The sequence below is a fragment of the Lipotes vexillifer genome, unplaced genomic scaffold (genome assembly GCF_000442215.2).
Source record: "Lipotes vexillifer unplaced genomic scaffold, Lipotes_vexillifer_v1.1 scaffold980, whole genome shotgun sequence".
Lineage (NCBI taxonomy): Eukaryota > Metazoa > Chordata > Mammalia > Artiodactyla > Lipotidae > Lipotes > Lipotes vexillifer.
In genome coordinates, this window is record NW_006776752.1 from 656,766 (window position 1) to 670,591 (window position 13,826).

General features: G+C 41.0%; 1 protein-coding gene across 1 annotated transcript in view; it reads right to left on the bottom strand.

Moving 5' to 3' along the window:
• TRIM44 (tripartite motif containing 44) overlaps window positions 1-13,826 on the bottom strand; it is a 159,329-nt gene that overhangs the window by 81,352 nt on the left and 64,151 nt on the right. The gene's annotated exons all lie outside the window — the stretch shown is intronic.

The window sequence follows — 13,826 nt, forward strand, 5'->3', positions numbered from 1 at the left end:
GGAAAGAGCACTGCCCAAATCTCTCCACAGTCCTGAGTGCACAGTTTGCTCCATCCAAAGCTCTCACTGCTGCAGCCCTACCCTTCTCAGAAGGCTCAAACAGAGCAGACAGGGCATGTGTGTAGCTTTAAGTGAAAACAGCAAAGAAACTAGCCTGGAATACTTAGATTAAAACCCTTCTTTAGAGCAGGTGTACATGGGTGAACTTTTATTTTTTTAATATTTATTTACTAAATTATCTATCTACCTACCTACCTACCTACCTGCCTACCTACCTGCCTACCTCAGTGTAAGCCTACGGTGGTGATTTGAGAAGGCAGTAGAGAGAGTTGGCTAAGAATACAGACTCTACAGCCAGATGGCTTTGGTTCAAACCCTGGCCCTCTACCATTTACTGGCTATGTGACCTTGGGCAAATTATTTGGTCTTTCTGTGTAATTCCTCATCTGGAAAATGGGGATAGTAACAGCCTCTACCCCTATGGGGCTATTATAAGGATTAAATGAACTCATGACACCTAACACTCTTAGAAAAGTGCCTGGCACACAGTAAGACCTCAATCAGTGTTTGCTATTATGGCCATGATCATTATTATCTAAAGAAGAGCCAAGGATTCATGAGTCCTTGTCAGTCATTTCCCAAGTCTGGAACACAGCAAAGTACTGCTCATGTATATAGTTATCAAATAGTGTAACAGACTTGCTATGCCTACTACTGAGATAAAGAAAAATCAAGTACAGATGCTGCCATTCAGAAACTCACAGGCTGTTGGTGGATAACAAAGGCAGATTCACAAATAACAGCTGCAGGTAAATGAACTGCACAAGGTGACAGACTGAGAATATAATCAAGTGAATCTAAGGTTTCCCTGTTCCAAACCAGGGTTCTCTCTACAATTCTGAAAACAGGTTTTGCATAGCTATTTGTTTATTCAAAAATTAACTGAGTCCCTATAATGTTCTAGGCACTGACAGTACAGTGGCGAAAAAGGCAAAGCTTTTACCCTCATAACATTTATTTTCTAGTGGGGAAGAAAGAAAATAATAAGTTAAATACATAATACATTTTCATGCAGTGACAAGTATATGCAGAAAACCAAAGCAGGTAAGGAAGGAGTGAAGGTCTGAAGAGGCAACATTTCAACAGAGGCCTAGATAATGTGAGAGAATGAGCCATGTGAAGATCTGGGGATAAGCATCAGGTGGAAGGGAACCCAAGCACGAAGGCCCTGAAGTAGGAAGGAATGTGACCTCTGTCTGAAGGAGAGTAAGAAAGCTGCAAAGCTGGAGTGAGCACTGGGGTGAGCAGCAGCTGTGAGGATGGTGGGAATCTCATCTTGTGTGACTTTATCGGTCCTCTTCCCCCCAGGTTACTCTGAAGCAAGTTCCAGACATGATATAATTCATACTGGAGCATTCTAAATAGAATAATTACATGACTTCCTTTGTATCCTAAAAGATCATTCTAGCATCTATGTGAATAATGGAATGGAGGGGTTACAGTGAGGGGAAGGATGAGTAACAGTGGCAATGAGGGAACGACAGTAGAATTCTTGGAGAGAAATTACGTGGCCCGGACCAGTATAGTGAGGGAGTGGAGGTGAGAAGTCCTAGGATTTGATGTATAGTTGAGGGCAAATCTGACAAAATTTGATTAATTGGATTTGGAATGTGAAGAAAAGAGAGATATTGAGTATGACTCTTAGGTTACTGGCCTGAGACAAGATGATGCCATTTACTGCGAAGGAGGAGTCAAGGCCAGAAGCATGCTGGACAGGAAGGAGAACGAGTTAGGTTTTGAACAAAAGCAGCTATGAGAGCAAAGGCACCGGATGTATAACAAGAAGGCGTCACCGCAAGTCCTGACTCTTGCCACTCCTAGCTCTAGCTGGGCCATTCTGGACAGGTCACTTACTCTCATTCAATTTCCTCATCTATGTAACATGGGGATAGCAAAACCACCCTCAGGTTTGTTTGAATAAGGAAATGAGATGTCTGTGTACACCCTGTAAATTGTAAAGGTGCTGAATCAAGGGTAATCTTCTTGTTTCCTTTGTTATTGCTGATAAATATTTGTTTAAATGACTCATACATGAACCTCAGGTTACAAACACAATTATGTCTTAACAAATAACATTATGAAAAGACAACTTTATATCATCCAGTTCTGTTTTGCTTGTTTAATGCTTATACTTTCAAAGGGTATAGAGCATCATTTACATTTCTTATTTGCATATCTTACTATCATTCATGTAGGTTATCACATTTGATCCTTAATACAGACAGAGCGGGTGCTATGGCCCCTAGATGACTGATGAGAAAACTGAGGGACAGAGAAGTACTATCAAAGGCCTGACATCCTAGTCTTATTGCCTTCCTGTCTTGGTCTGTAAGTCAGAATACTGCGATCCTGGTGTATAATCCACTTGGCATCAGGGCCTGGTCATATCAGGGAAATTTCTGACACATAGAATGCTGAGCACCTCCATGACCACTGGTAAAAAAAACAAACACAACTACTTAGATGCAGCACTTAACAGTTTGCAAAATACTTATATATATATATTTTCTTAGTTCCCCCAACCTGTGGTAGGCATATGATAGCTATTAGATGTAAGAGGCACTGTCATGTAACAGAAGGATACGCCCACTTTATACACTGACTTAAAAGAGGAAAAATGACATTGTTCTGTATTGCTTTGTATTTAGTAATGTTCCTCGTCACTGTCTGTTTCAGTCATTCATTCAACCAATATTTGAGGGTCTACTCCATACTAGGCAATGTGCTGGGGGCTTGGTATACACTGGAACTAAAACTTTTTTATTGTTAAAAAGTGACACGAATTATGTTATTAAGATGAAAAGAACAAAAAACTTATTTATGATGGATATTTTATTTTTGAATGGAATCACGGATATCCAAGTTTCATTTTCACGTCAATTAAAAAAAAATATCCCAGTGGCCCTCTCTAGACTTTCTTTTGCCAGGAATGTGTACCAGTTTCAATTATTTGTACCTCAGACACCTACACTCCCATTTGTATTTGACATAAATTACATCAATAACAGTAGAGAAATGGTTCAGAAGACCTAGTTTTTTGGAGTACAACAAGATTTCAACCTAAGAGATGTGGACTCTTACTATATATTGCCTTACATTTCTTATACTCTCTTTCTAGATGGCAAATCATCAGCAGTAGGTCTCAACATCTAGTGGACGATGAGCCACATCCAATTGAGGAACACTGTTTCTAAAGGATATTTATGTGATAGGGGTTAAAGGATCCTTATGGTCAATAAGTTTGGAAATGCTGGGTTAAACAAAGTAAATAAGTCTCATTATCACAGGACTGCTCGAAGACTTTATTATACCATGGTACTTGTGGAACTCCAAGAGGTGGGTAAATAAGCAGCATTTGCCAAACTTATTGGACCACGGAACCCTAGTTTAAAAGACTAAGTCAACAACTCAATCAGTGTTCAGTCTAATATACCTGGGAAGGCTCTGCACTGGGGGATTTCCATTTATAACTGCACATGACACACATCTTTTTAGTAGGATGCTGATTCTTTAAGCTTGGGGAGAGTTGAGCAGACACAGAACAGATGTATAGCCCTGAAATGTGGAGGAGAGACCAATCACTATATAGTAAGCACCATGAAAAAAGGGACCGTGTTTGGTTTGGATTTCTATGATAGTTGCAACACCTAGCGCTGCCTGGCACATAGCAGACATTGGATATAATTTGTTAAATAAATGGCTAAATGGAATGAAACCTACAGAAATGAAAGGAGCTTATGTCAATTTCAGAATGAGTGGCTACATTGTTTTTCTGTCTTCAATGATTTTGATTTCCATATCTAGACTCCTAGTCAGTGCTTAATTTATTTTCTTAGAACAAAAGACTGAGAATTATTCCAACTGCCTTTTGCATCATGACCCTGCACTAATCTAATAAGAGAAAGGTTACATTGCTCTTTGTAGATGAACAGCGCATTAATGAGATCTTCTTGAAATGATCCCACTTCCATTATGCAGACAAAATTACATTTTCCAGCATAATTATTGTGTCAGTCGAGCTCCAAAATTTTGATATTAATTGTTTCACTTGCAAAGGCAACATCAACTTATTAGTTTGTCAAACCTCTGGAAAATCAAGGGGAAGCTCATAGTTTTAAGTAGTGATTATCAACCTATACTTCTCCTGCATTCTATCTTTTACACATTTTCCTACTAGCCAGAAGGACTAGGCAAGTTTTATTCCGTGCATTAGGTTTTAACAGAAGAAGTAATGGGTTTCTTTAAAATGTGTTTTTAAATTACATACCACTTACATTCCTCAATCCTTATTTGAGACTCTAGACTACAAGCTCTTTGAGGGCATGGACCTTGAATATTTTGTGGAAATCTGTATTCTGAGCACCAAAGACAATGCCTGGAACAAACTAGGTGATCTGTAAATACTGTTGAATGAGCACCATGCTTCTCCTTTCACTGAGACTCGCTGTTTTAAAGGAAAATCTTCCTCCCTCTCCCTCTCTCTTCCCACCCGCTTCTTTCCCCTCTCTCTCCCTCTCCCCCCACAGCCAACTCTTTCTTTGTCTCTCTCTCATACACACACATGTACATTACACACACACTCTGGAATACAGGGAGGTCTTGCTATACACTATGGCATTTTTCCCATGAACAATACATAAAACATGGAAGTTTGGTGAAAATATATCATTAGAGGAGTTTTGGACAGTCACTTTGCATTGTGTAATGTCATCTCCTCTTCCAAGCCTTAACATGCCCTGAGCCACAGAACAAGTGAGGAAGAAATCCTGACTCACACTTATTCATCTGGTCAGAGCTTGAGACACAGGGCTAATCTGTCAACTATGAGTCTGACAGATCTCAAACACATGATAGGATATTCCCCAATACTGCTTATCTAGTAATTTTTATTTTGTAGCTTACATTTATTCTACTAGAAAAAACATTATTTTCCTTTTTATTGTAAACTGTTTAATCTAGTTAAGTCTGATTTTATTCTAGATTGGGACCACGACTTCCCCATAGAGTAGTAGAGGTTTTATTTTAAAAACACAAATCAATAGGATAATAGGACTCGGTATATTGACTCAGTAGCTCTGTGACCTTGGGCAAAGTGCTGAACATGTCTAAGTCTGATATGAGGATAATAACAGCACTGTCCTCCTAGGTTGCTGTAAGGCTCAAATGAGATAGATGATCCATGTGGAATGCTTAGCTTACGTTCACTACTGCAATCTCTGAGGGGCTGATAGACTAATAGCCGTGATGATCAAGGACCTAAACAAGTTCATCACCTCTGTAAGTCTTCTTCTGTAGGAGAGGGCCACTCTCCCCTCATTCCATCCACAGAAGTAGACACTCACAATGGGTAGGCCTTGTGGATCCTGTTTTACCTCCAAGCGTGAACTCTTCCTGCAGAGCTTGGATAGTATTTCTGGATTGCTTCTGGCTGGGTAATGTCATTTAGGGTAGTCATTTATCTGGCCCCCTGCATTTCTTTTTACAGCGTATGTAACTTCCTCTTTCTTTATTTGGTTCCTTAAAGAGTCTTGACTGGCTGGGGACTCGACCCTTCATTTTCATTTATCAAAAATTCCTAACCAGAGGGGATGAGTGCTGAATTCCAGGGGCATGCTGGGCTGGAGCATCTGTGCCTGGCCTTTTTATCTATGTAGCTGACTGGTAACTGCTAAGTTTTCCCTTCTGAAACAATTATCCCCCCATTTCTCTCCCCACCTCCACCCCACCCCCAGTTAATTATCAGTTCTAGAATTAAACTGCTTGCCTCTCCTGCTGTTGTCATGACAACAGTTGGCCTGCACCTGCCACTGGGTGAACAGTGGCTCTTTCAGAAGAGGTGATGGCAGTTGCCCACTCCACAAAAGCCAGGGAGCAAACTAATGTTTACCTGTCTGGGGAGAGAAGTTCCTATTCATTCCACCTTAGGCATTTTCCTGGGAAGTTCCACCTCAACTTCTGTCTCATACAAACTGTTTGTTGGCACTCAATAAAGAAAATGAAAAAAAATTTTGTGATAAAAATGCAAAATCCCTGTTGGCTTGTCACAATTCCATCCATTAACTTTACTTATTCCCAGCCAAGATGTTGGAAGATGTGAATCTTCCATCTCCTGAGAAAGGCAGGACAGTGTGTGGTAGTTGAAGGCACAGAAATTTAAGCCTGACAGATGTGGGTTCTAATCCTGGCTGACTTACTTTCTAACTGTGTGACCATGGCTTAGTCACTTAACTTCTTATAATATCAATTTCCTCATCTGTAAAAAGAAGATGAGAATAACTATATTTAACAGTTTTTTTAAGCTTTGAAATAATATACGTAGGTCTAGCTCCTATTTTATGTTTGACACATAAGCAGGTATCACTATTAGAGCTGTTTAGCTGCTAACCCTGAACAACCCTGAAAGTCAGGGCAAAGTTGGCAGCTTGGTCAGTTTTAACTGGTTCTTGTCTGAGTGGCAATACCTGCGAGATGGGATAAGACTGCACACTGCCCCACAGCATCTGGACCAAGATGCATCTAGCAGCCAGGGACAGCTGAGAAATGCTTCTTTGCCTACCTTCTCTGTAATTCTGTCAGCCCCTCCCTCTCTGTACAGTTTTTCTCATGCTCAATCTCACTTTCCTTTAAACAGAATTGATAGAACCAGAGGGAAAGGAGACATGTACTCACCAAGGAAACAAAATGCTTTTGTTTTACAACCACATTACAACCTACAGGGAACAACTGGTAGTGGTGCTAAGGAGTGGTGGAATGAGGCACTTATGTAAGAAAGTGTTTTTCTTCCCTAAAACGTCTGCTTGTGGCTAAAGAAGTATTTTTTTTATGACCCTATAACCACTCATAGGTAGGTCCTAGGTCCAAACAGGACAGGCACGTGAATATTGGTCCTTGGCAAAGACCTCACCATTTAGGGTACCCCAGTTTTATCACAGCCTTTGGACACCTTTCTCAATGTTCTGAAACTACCTTCTTGCAGTTCTAATTTTAAAGAAACCTGCACTCAATGACTCTAAACTTCATACCGTCTTGAAAAGAAAAGAGAAAAAACCTAAAACAAAACAGAAAAACACACCCGCTTCTGCTCCCAGCATCTGGTACAGACAACGTGCTGTGGGTTTCCGGGTAAAGAGGTGAATGCAGTTCAGCCACATGGAACTTACAAAAAAAGGAAGGCTCCTTGGAAGTTATTGGGGAAATGGAATTATTCACCTCTTGCCTGTCTCTCACTGACAGAAAGTGAGAAGATGCTAGAGACCAGCTGGTTTCTCCTAAAATGAAAAAGACACCACTAACAACATTTTGCCGTGGCTGCCACAGGTGAGGGAGGGCATAACAAATGACATCAAATTTAGTTATTGTTAAGACATAGACTGGAGTTTTTTGACTTCCTAAAATCTATTATGCTTAGTGCCAGTCCAAAATGGCTATGAAGATAAACCAGGAAGAAGAGAACTACGCTCCAACCAGACTCTTCAGCACCAGATCGAACTCAGGGACAAATGTGACATCAATTTAATTCTTTGACTAGTTTCTAGGAAATATCTGTAGCCTTAAATCTATTTGGAAAATGTTGGTGCTTTAGTATTCCTTATCTCCATCAATTTAGAAGGAACTGGGTATCTACTCTCCAAATTTGATTGTAAGTTAGAGGAAGGCTGGAGCTGTCAAAACAGGGTATAAATAAGATAAAAATCAAACAATTTCCTTTTTAAATTACTTTATCTCAGGTGCTTGTTTTTTCATATAAAAGAAGAAACCCAAAAGGAGAATACTTTTAATGCTTCATAAAATACTTGTCCTTTAAGTATAGTAAAATGTGCTGCTTGATGGAGAAACTGAGGCACAGAGAAAGCAAACAATTTACACATAACTCATGAGATGTGACTACCAGAAGATATCCATAAGATTCAGAAGTCCATCCATTTCTTCTATGAATAGGACCATGCTGTAGTCAAGCGGTAAAGCCTAACAGGAAACGGTACAAATCTTTTGGTGCCTCAAATGGCACACAAGACCCTGTACAAGGGAGACTCAGCCACCCTTGTCTCATCCCCTGCCAACAGTCCAGTCATGTAGCTCCTCACCATTCCCCACATAGCACATGCGTTTTCATTCCTCTGAGCCTTTAGAAATGCTGATCTCCGTGCTTGTATGGCCTTCCTACACTTTGCATCTGCAAAACCCTAACCCTACACCCATCCTTCAAATTCCAGCACAAATGCTATCTTTTCTGATTCTCTATTCTGAGTTAGTTGTATCCTATTCTACATCCAACATATTTATTATAGAGAATCATTATACTGTAGTGGTTAAGAGCCCACATTCTCAAGTCAGCCTACTTGAATTTGAATACTGGCTCTACCACTTTTTAGCTGAGTGACCTCGTTAGTGTATGTATGACCTCTCTGCAACTCAGTTTTCTCATTTGGCTGAGAAATGAAGATAATGTATTAGCCACTTGTTAGGACTGTTGTGAGAAAGAAAAAATGTTTAAAATACTTCGTGGTACATGGTTGGCAATCAATAAATGCTTCCTTATAGTAATTTATAATTATTATTATATTGCACTTAAATGTGAAATTAAAATTGTTTACTTAATTCTCTCATTTGAACTAGACTTTGAGATCTTTAAATGCAGGGACAAAGTCTTTTTCATCTTTGTAGCTCTGAGGCCTAGCATGGGGCCTGGCAACACAGTAGACAACTGAAAATGAATGAAAAAATTCCTCTGCAATTTTTCTTGCTAAAGAGATTAGGAAACAAAGCTCCTGGAGGTAAATGTTATCCTGATAAGCTCTGAGGTCAAAGACATAAACAAGGTTAGCCTGTCAAGCATCATAACTACATATTGGATGGCAAACAAAAGTTGATTAGCATAAAACCACACCATGAAAAGTGACATCCAGGTCTCTTCCCACTGGGCCTTTTTTCTTAGCATTATGAAGCCAGAAAAGGCAGGCAGATGTATGTCAGAATACAGGCTGCTCCTAGCTGGCATTTTCACTGTGAGGCAGATGAAATAAACTAGAGGTACCTCAGCTGAATTTTCCAGCTGTGAATGGATTCTCTGGTTATAGGCCAATATGCACAAAATAAAATAAAGTTGTGACTCTCACAGGTAAATATCTGAAAATCAATTACTTTCGGAAGAAGGCTTGCTTTTATTATAGATATAGGCAGTACAATGCATAGCATGGCTTCACCCTTCATCTGGGTGAGTAGAGGATAAATAATTCATATCAGCAGAGGAAAACAAAGTCAGCTCAGGCTCCATAAGAGGGAAATGTGACAGCTAAGAGACTCTCTGTACTGAAGACCAACTTAGATGTTGGAACCGCACTTCTGGATAATACACAGCCCTGACAGTTCCACTCCATGTCACGGGTATCAGAGACATTTTCTTTGGCTTCCAGCTAGGTCTTCTGAAATGGAGATAATGTAAAAACAAAACCATACATTTGCAATCGGAGGACAAAAGAAACCTAAGCATATCACTGATTTAGTCCCCTCTTATCTCTACAAACTAAGTCATCAGGAAGAGAAATGTCATATCTAAGAACATATATACGATTGTTATTTTAGAGGGGGGGAAAAAAGAGTACCTGGTATATAGCCCCAAGAAAATGTTTAAAGAAACAAAATTGAGAAATGTACAAAAAAATCTACCAAATTACAGAACCTATAAGCAGATTCTTTTCATTTCATATTTAATATATGACTGTATTACTCCACATATTTAATATATGACTGTATTCCTCCACTGTATTTATATCCCAAAAAACTGGGTGCAGAGTGGGGGAAAGAAAGGCTAGTATTTACAGGGAAGTAAAAACAGACTACAAAGAAGCAAGGAGGGTAAAGGACTTGCCCAAGGTCACAACGTCGGTCCCAGGTAAACCAAGGATAGAAGGTAGGTCTGCTGACTCTCCTTGAGCTCCTATTCCTTCAGAACTCACTGCCCATTTGATCAGAGAATCAGCATGGGTCAGATTCACACTGATCTCAGCAGGAGCTTTTTGCCTGAATAAAAGCCAGCTCTGAAGATGAAAAGTTCTACCAAAATCTTAAGTATGGCTGTTACTGTTAAAAAGCCCTTTTCCTCTTAGTTAAAAAAAATTCACAGAAAATCTCAATCGCAAATCAAAATTTAAAACTGACCTTGCTCCTCTGTCCTCTGAACACAAGAGTTTAAGGGTCCTTCCCTCTCTGACCTCCTTCCACTACATAACAGCTCTAAGGCAGCAGAGCCCACTGCCGCCCCCTCTCTGTGAACATACATTACTTCTCAGCAGGCTCCGGCAGGAGCACAGAAGGAGCCAATCTGTGAGGGCGCAAACACATCTCCCATAATAGCACAGAGGAGACAGAAAATTGCTGCCAAAAGTGTAAACTGCTTTTTTTTTTGCTTGGAAAAAAAGAACCACTCTGGGCTTCAAAGACACCCTCTTCGAAGGTGACTCTACACTGGTTAATATCCATGTTCCACATATTTGGACTTTTGTTCCTCCATACGCTCCAAGAAACCTTGTCATCTGTACGACTGTATCATGGGTGTGAAGAGTAACTACTGGATGGAGGGGCAACAGGCAGCTAATTCTGCAGGGTCAAAGGAAGGCTTGGTTACCTGTTGCCCCGGGAGTCTAAAAGCACCCCTTTTGCTGCTTACCCTCAGGGGACATTGTGTGAGGATGAGATGAAGAAATATCCCCTTATAATGACAGAGGCTAAGGAGAGGAGAGGTAGCTTGCAGCAAACAGACGCCACATCATTTCAATGTCAAAGCCAGTAAGAACTCCTAGGTGAGAGGAACAAGACCAAAGTGATGCGCTGACAAGTGGGCGTGAATCCTCTTATTCATTCAGGGTCACAGAGAGAAGTGTGCTGGCCTCTCAGAGACAGGTGGCTGAGGGCATGAGCCCTGAAGCCAGACTAGATTCAAATCCTAGCTCTGCTTCCACTAGCTGTGTGATCTAGGGCAAGTTAATCTTTCTGGGCATTCATTTCCTCATTTTACAAGTGGAATAATAACTACATCATAAGCTTTACATGAGGGTTAAAAGGGAATATATATAAAACACTGTACGTAGTAAAACTTAAACGGTAGCTTTGCTTATTATTGTTGTTAATTACAGGACAAATACACAATAAAATTCAGAACAAGGCACAGACATGACCAAAAGCAAAAATACTTGGCCACCTCACGTCAAACAGCTTGGGAAGTCAAAACTGAAAAGAAAAAAAAAGGCAGGGAGACTCTAGCTGGTAGAATGGAGAAAAATATAGATCCATTATGGACAAATAATTTTCAAAAGGACAGGAATTTTCCTTTGTTCTGACCACCATGGAGAGCGGTTGGAATTCAATTCTCCCTGGACTTCTGTGCAGACAGCAGGGAAGTGGCTGTGTGGAAAGAATACTAGCAAAGGAGACACAGGCATGAAAATCCAAGCAGACCTGGAATGCAGGGTCTCTAGATTCATTTCTCTTCCATCCTCTGTGCAGGCAGACCCACACTCCTTCTGTCTTCCTTACACATCAAACTCTCATTTAACGCGGTCAGCAATACAAAAGTCTTTGGAACAAAACTCTGGCTTACTGAGACAGTAAAGTGTATACCATAAATGAGAGAAATTTCAGATCAAAGGCAATCTGCCCTGAAGTGTTAATTGGAAGAAACTGAGCCAAATGATAGTTCAGCACAAACTGAATGGAACCAACAAGTATGAATTTAAAGGGTAAAAGGAAAATTTGACTCATCTTTCCTCTTTCTGCCAAATTGGAACATGATTTTTTTCAAGTGCTCATTTTACCAATGAAGTCCCAGTCCAAGAGAATCCCTACTGACATCCATGGCAGCCTGGCTCGAGGGAGACAGCGTGACATCTTGGTTGCTAGTAAAGAAACTCTATACTTCACCACAATCTTGTCAAAATGACAAGAAGGAATCTGCAATTAAAGTCTGAAGCCAGTATCTCACACTGAATAGTATCTTTGAAGGGAGTTAATCTCTTCATAAGGTCCCTGTATTCTTCTAATCAACATGACTCTGGCATGTAGCCATAAAGACAAGATGAACGTGTCCATCCTTATCAGGCTCGCCCAAGACAGAAATGCCATTTCTATCCTGTGGAGTCTGCTTGCTACTTCTGCTAAGGTGTTTTCTTTATACTGGTCTTGCTTGAACTCTCTTTCTGAGGAAGAAAAGGTCTAGGGCTCTGCTTGATCTGGATTTTAAGGAGCTAGAGCTACTTTTGAGCGAAGAGGCAGAGTGCCAAGGAGATAATTTAAAGAGTTTATCTAAACCAAAGGTCTGTGTAAAATGGTGAGAACTTGGTCAATAGCTAGAGAAGATGTTGATATAAGCTCCCATCACTAGCCTAATCTAACTAGTCTCCCAGGGTCTGACCCACCTCCAATTCATTTTCCATTCTGCAGGCAGAGGAGACTTTCCAAATGCAAATCTACTCAGGTTAATCCATGTTTTAAATTATTTAATGTCCTCCCACACTCTGCGGGAGAGAGCTCAGATACCTGAAGGAGGCCTGAAGGCCCTCAGTGATCTGGACTCTGCTTTCCTTCCTCCACTCTTCTCTTGCCTGGAGCTATTACACAAGTTGTTTCCTATCCATAGAACAGCCCTATCTCTGCCTCTCCTTTGTCTGCTTTCTCATCCTTCAGACCTCCGTTTACACATAACCTTTTCTGGTGAGCTTCCCTTCCTAAGGCAGCCTAAACTTCACTTAATCATAGTACTTCCCCCAAGGTAGAAGTGCCCAGTTACATGCCTGTCTCTCCTACTAGACTTAGGATCCACAAGGCAGGGACCATGTCTGTCTTAATTTTCATTATATGCCCAGTATATAGCACAGGGCCTATACACTGGGTCATGAGAAAGGGAGGAAGGGAGGAAAGAAATGAACCACAACATAAAGAGAGCCTGTTCCTGAGAATCAGGGGAGGATGGAATTTAAAGGGATTCCCTGAAGCTCTGCAGGTTTAAAGCAGGACGCCTGTAGCTTTAGCCACAGAGGACAAGGAACAAGATCTAGGCTGAGAACTACAGCTCTCAAGGGAAGGAAGCAGCAGGAGATGAAGATGTGGAATAACATTTGGCACTAAGAGAGAGGCTCAGGATGTGGGGAAGGAGAAAGGAAAATGAAGAAACTGTATTTGTTGATTTGTAAATAAAACCAAATAAGGGCCAAATCCTGGCTCCAGTAAGGTAACCTTGGACAACTCATTTAGCTTCTTTCAATGAGAAGCTTGAATTAGATAAGTGATTTCCTTTTTTTTTTTTTTTTGCGATAGGCAGGCCTCTCACTGTTGTGGCCTCTCCCGTTGCGGAGCACAGGCTCCGGACGCGCAGGCTCAGCGGCCATGGCTCACGGCTCACGGGCCCAGCCGCTCCGCGGCATGTGGGATCTTCCCGGACCGGGGCACGAACCCCCGTCCCCTGCATCGGCAGGCGGACTCTTAACTACTGTGCCACCAGGGAAGCCCTAGATAAGTGATTTTCAAACTGAGTTCTCAGGAACCCTAGGTTTCTGCAGCAGCCCCTCAGGGTCTATTGCAAGGAAGAGAGAAGTTTCACCAGTAGATGTGGCCCCCAACTTTAACCAAACAAAAAAAATGTTTTGCATACATTGGAGTTCTACTTAAAGCCCATTTGAAAAAAAGGTGTTTCTACTAAAACTGAAGTTTGAATAGCTGTGGCCTGGGTGAATGTTCTGATACCTCCCAGACTTAACAGTCCTGGATCCTACACG